Raw genomic sequence first — 6,000 nt, 5'->3', positions numbered from 1 at the left:
GTCTTAGCGGCAATACCAGTTGTTCTCTGGATACCCGGTACCCTGAGCTGGTGGAAGGGGATGGGGAGCAGGATGTGGCCCTCACCATCCATGAAGAACTGGTTGGTGACCTGCTACGGCACTTGGATGTGCACAAGTCGATGGGGCCGGATGGGATCCACCCAAGGGTACTAAGAGAATAATATCTTCATCAATGATCTGGACGAGGGCATTGAGTGCACCCTCAGTAAGTTTGCAGATGACACCAAGCTAGGTGTGTATGTCGATCTGCTCGAGGTTAGGAAAGCTCTGCAGGAGGATCTGGACAGGCTGCATCGATGGGCTGAGGTCAACTGCATGAAGTTCAACAAGGCCAAGTGCCGGGTCCTGCACCTGGGGCACAATAACACCAAGCAGAGCTACAGGCTGGGAGATGAGTGGTTTGAGAGCTGCCAGGCAGAGAAGGACCTGGGAGTGATGGTGGACAGTCGGCTGAATATGAGCCAGCAGTGTGCTCAGGTGGCCAAGAAGGCCAATGGCATCCTGGCTTGCATCAGAAACAGTGTGACCAGCAGGGCTAGGGAGGTGATCATCCCCCTGTACTCGGCTCTGGTGAGGCCGCACCTCGAGTACTGTGTTCAGTTTTGGGCCCCTCGCTACAAGAAGGACATCGAGGTGCTTGAGCGGGTCCAGAGAAGGGCAATGAAGCTGGTGAGGGGCCTGGAGAACAAGTCCTATGAGGAGCAGCTGAGGGAGCTGGGCTTGTTCAGCCTGGAGAAGAGGAGGCTCAGGGGTGACCTTATTGCTCTCTACAGATACCTTAAAGGAGGCTGTAGCGAGGTGAAGGTTGGCCTGTTCTCCCACGTGACTGGTGACAGGACGAGGGGGCTTAAGTTGCGCCAGCGGAGTTTTAGGTTAGATGTTAGGAAGAACTTCTTTACTGAAAGGGTTGTTAGACATTGGAACAGGCTGCCCAGGGAGGTGGTGGAGTCACCATCCCTGGAAGTCTTTAAAAGACGTTTAGATGTAGAGCTTAGGGATATGGTTTAGTGGGGACTGTTAGTGTTAGGTTAGAGGTTGGACTCGATGATCTTGAGGTCTCTTCCAACCTAGAAATTCTGTGATTCTGTGATTCAATCTTCTCTTCTCTATGCTAAACTGACCAAGCTTATTTAGACTTTCCTCACAGGACAGATGTTACAATATCTTAATCATCTTTGTGGTTCTACACTGGACCCTGTCTAGAAGTTCTATATTCCTCTTGCAGTGGGGAGCCCACAAATGGACAAAATACTCCACATGTTGCCTCAACAGGGTTGAGCAGAGGGGGAGGATCACCTCCCTCGACCTGCTGTCCACACTCTTCTTGATGCAAGCTAGGACCTCATTGGCCTTCTTGGCCACAAGGGCACATTGCTGGCTCACGGTTAACTTATAGAATCATAGAATATCCTGAGTTGGAAGGGACCCTTAAGGATCATCAAGTCCAACTCTTGACACCGCACAGGTCTACCCAAAAGTTCAGACCATGTGACTAAGTGCACAGTCCAATCTCTTCTTAAATTCAGTCAGGCTCGGTGTAGTGACCACTTCCCTGGGGAGCCTGTTCCAGCGTGCAACCACTCTCTCTGTGAAGAACCCCCTCCTGATGTCAAGCCTAAACTTCCCCTGCTTCAGCTTAACCCTGTTCCCGCGGCTCCTGTCGCTGGTGTTAATGGAGAAAAGGTCTCCTGCCTCTCGACACCCCCTTATGAGGAAGTTGTAGACTGCGATGAGGTCTCCCCTCAGCCTCCTCTTCTCCAGGCTGAACAGGCCCAGTGCCCTCAGCCGTTCCTCGTACGTCTTCCCCTCCAGGCCTTTCACCATCTTCGTAGCCCTCCTCTGGACACTCTCCAACAGTTTCATGTCCTTTTTATACTGTGGTGCCCAGAACTGCACACAGTACTCGAGGTGAGCGCAGAGTAGAGTGGGACAATCACCTCCCTTGACCTACTAGCGATGCCGTGCTTGATGCACCCCGGGACACAGTTGGCCCTCCTGGCTGCCAGGGCACACTGCCGGCTCATATTCAACTTGTTGTCTACCACCACCCCCAGATCCCTCTCTTCTAGGCTGCTCTCCAGCGTCTCATCGCCCAGTCTGTACGTGCAGCCAGGGTTTCCCCGTCCCAGGTGCAGGACCCGGCACTTGCTCTTATTGAACTTCATGCGGTTGGTGATCGCCCAGCTCTCCAACCTATCCAGATCCCTCTGCAAGGCCTTTCCACCCTCAACAGAGTCCACAACTCCTCCAAGTTTGGTGTCATCAGCAAACTTGCTCAAAATACCTTCTATTCCTACATCCAGATCGTTTATAAAAATATTGAAAAGTACCGGCCCTAAAATGGAGCCTTGAGGGACCCCACTGGTGACTGCCCGCCAGCCTGACGCAGCCCCATTTACCATAACCCTTTGGGCCCTGCCCGTTAGCCAATTGTTCACCCATCGTATGATGTTTTTATTTAGCTGTATGGTGGACATCTTGTCCAGTAGGATCCTATGGGAAACCGTGTCAAAAGCCTTGCTGAAGTCCAAAAAAATCACATCAGCTGGTTTCCCTTGGTCCACCATACGGGTGATCTTATCATAAAAGGAAATCAGGTTAGTTAGGCAGGACCTACCCTTCACAAACCCATGCTGGCTGAGACCAATGACTGCTTTGTCCGCTAGGTGCGCCTCAATAAGTTCGAGAACCATCTTCTCCATGATTTTACCAGGTACTGACATGAGACCGACAGGCCTGTAATTACTCGGGTCTTCTTTCTGACCCTTCTTGAAAATCGGCACAACATTTGCCAGCTTCCAGTCTACCGGGACCTCTCCAAATTCCCAGGATCGTTGAAAAATAATTGAGAGAGGTTCCGCGATGATGTCCTCCAGCTCTTTCAACACCTGGGGATGAATCCCGTCCGGACCCATGGACTTGTAGGGATCCAGGTGGAGTAGCAAATCCCGCACACGTTCAGGGTCAGTTGGGAGTTTGTCATCCCCACCTTCCCGGTCCTCCAGCTCAGGGCACCCTGGGTCCTGAAGCCCATCATCGGCATTGAAGACAGAGGCGAAGAAGGCGTTAAGCGTCTCTGCTTTGCCTATGTCATTGTCTGTGAGGAGACCTTCCCTATCAAGGAGCAGCCCTATGTATTCTTTAGTTCTCCTTTTTCCATTCACATATCTAAAAAAAAACTTTTTATTTTCTCTCACAGACACAGCCAGCTTCAACTCTAGGTGTGCTTTGGCCACACGAATTTTCTCCCTACAAACACGAACAGCATCCCTGTATTCTTTCCATGACACCTGGCCCTCCTTCCAGTAGCGAAACACTCGTCTGTTTCCGCCTAATCTCCATTAGAATGTTCCTGGTCAGCCACGCTGTTCTTCTGCCCCGCCTGCCTGACTTGCGATATTTAGGAATTGCCTGATCTTGTGCTTCTAGGAGGCATCGCTTAAAGAATGACCAGCACTGGTGGACATCAAGGCCTTCAAGAGCAGTTTCCCAGGGAACCTTGCTGACTAGTTCCCTGAGCAGCCTGAAGTCCGCTTTCCCCATATCCAGGGATGAGGTTTTGGTGGCACTTTTCCTTCTGTCACCGTAAATTTTGAACTCAACCACTTCATGGTCGCTATGACCGAGGCGGCCACCAATCACCACATCTCCCACCAGACCCTCTCTGTTTTCTAGCAGCAGGTCTAGGAGGGCACCTTTCCTAGTTGGCTCCGTTAGCACTTGCACCAAGAAGTTATCATCTAGGTGCTTCATGAACCTCCTGGACTTGCTCGTGTCAGCCGTGTGGCACTCCCAGTTAACGTCTGGCAAGTTGAAGTCCCCCATAAGGACAAGGGGAGTTAATCTCGAGGCCTCTCTTAGTTCTGTAAAGAATAATTTATCAACGCTATCGTCCTGGCCAGGCGGTCTGTAATAGACTCCCACAACGACATCCCCTTTATTCGTTCGTCCCTTGATCCTAACCCAGAGGCTCTCAACTTTGCCATGCATGTCCAACATATTATTGATGCATGTTGGACAAGCATCAATAAAATCTTTGTTTATGGCCCGGAGGAATTTGGCACTTGAAACATCACTCAAATGTCACCATGGCACCTCCAATGACACCCGGTGTCTGCATCTGAACAGCTCCCTCCTGGCCTCTGTCTCCATTCAATATGCTGGGAGCTGAGACAAGCAGCTTACATAGAGCTGCCTGGTTTGTGCCCACCTGAACCTAGGCAAGAGGAATCCCAACTCCTGTGGTCTTCTGTAAGGCATAGGAGAGTCAGCTAAGCCCCCTTCTAGCCTCTGAACTGCAAACAAGTTATGAGTTGCTTGGTTTGACACAGCTGAAACCCTTTCCTCAACAGGGGGAAGGCAGATAACTCCCTGTCCTTGCCTGGGTGTTCTGCCTAAAACCAGGATATGGAAAAGTGATTCTTGGACATCATACCTCTTCTGAAATGAAGAAGGACAGTGCTCCCTCTCCACTGGAGGGAAGCAACATAAATGTTTACTTCAGTGTGTTTCGAAGTTGATTCCCCCGGAGGCCCAGGGACTTGTCAAGAGCTCCCTGTGCTGCAGAGAGACAGCTCTGCCCAAGAGCAGCTCCTCTGCACAGCACAGCAGGGCTGGGGACACTGCCTGCAGGGGACAAGGGCAATGAGAGAACGGAGGGAGATGTTAAAGGCAGTGTGAAGGGGGGATGCTGAGAGCTAACTGTGAGAGAAATCTTCAGAGCCCTGAAAAGGGTAAGTCTCTGGCTGCAAGGCAGCACAGCTGTTGTTCCTGGTGCCATCTCCAGATTTGCTGTCAAATCCCACAGCCTATGGGAGCTTTAAGAAGGACTCTCAGAGTTTCTTTGTGTAAGAGGGGAGTGAAAACCTTCAGAGCAGGGATTACCTCCCTAAACTGTCAGAGGGACAGGGCATGAGGGTTCCTTCTCACAGTGCTGGGTGCAGGCTGTGCAGCCAGGGTGCAGGCAGGGGTGGCCAGGTCTGTGGTGCAGAGCAGGGTCCCTGCTGTGCCCCAGGGGCTGTGTGCCGGGGCAGGGTCTCTGCCACCTGCCAGCCTCAGCACTCAGCCTGCCCGGGGAACTGCCCAGGGTGCTGCGGTGAGAAGCTGTGGGTGGAAGGAACCCCCAGGGCAGGGCAGAACGGGTCAGGGTCCTGCTGGTGCCCAGAGGCTGCTGTCTGGAGAAGGCTGCTCAGAGATCCACAGCACCCACAGGACATCTTCAGGGGAGATTCTTGAAAGAGAAGAACAACACCTCCTGTACCTGAAGGAAAAGCACTGTCTGACATCTCTACTTTACTCTTCCTGCATTTGGAGGGAAGTCGGGATGATAATGGTGTTGTCAGGTTTGTAGAAAGGACTGAAACTCATAGAGCATTGCAATGAAAGGAATCTCTAGGTCTTTGAGGAACCTCACAATTTCACTCCACACTCTTTAGACTACAGACAGCACCAACACAACCTTCATTGTCTCTTGTGGGATTGTTGGATGTCCTTCTCAGCACCTGTAAATAGGGAGGTGCCTCTGGGTAGTGGACACCTGAGATCCATCCCTGGTACTCTTTACCATGTACTGTATGGCACTACTGACTCCTGCTGAGTCTACAGAGGATCTGCATGGTCTCTGTGACACCCTTAGTCAGAGAAACCTAAGGCTCAAGGCAGGAGCAAGTCTTCTTCAGATGAAGATATGTTGAGGATGCAGTTTTGGTGAGGAGGGTTCTGTGAAATATGGATTAAATTTTGCTCAGAAAAGTCTCTCTAACTTGTCACTGTCTATTCCTCCATGGGCAGGCAACCATGCCCAGATGCATCAAATGTCCAACAGCAGCTTCCCCACAGAGTTCCTCCTCCTGCCATTTGCAGACACACACGAGATGCAGCTCCTGCACTTTGGGCTCTTCCTGGGCATCTACCTGGCTGCCCTCCTGGGCAACGGCCTCATCCTCACAGCCGTAGCCTGCGACCACCGCCTGCACACCC

Source organism: Anas platyrhynchos, chromosome 32 (genome assembly GCF_047663525.1).
Source record: "Anas platyrhynchos isolate ZD024472 breed Pekin duck chromosome 32, IASCAAS_PekinDuck_T2T, whole genome shotgun sequence".
Classification (NCBI taxonomy): domain Eukaryota; kingdom Metazoa; phylum Chordata; class Aves; order Anseriformes; family Anatidae; genus Anas; species Anas platyrhynchos.
Note: the sequence above shows the minus strand (reverse complement) of the source record.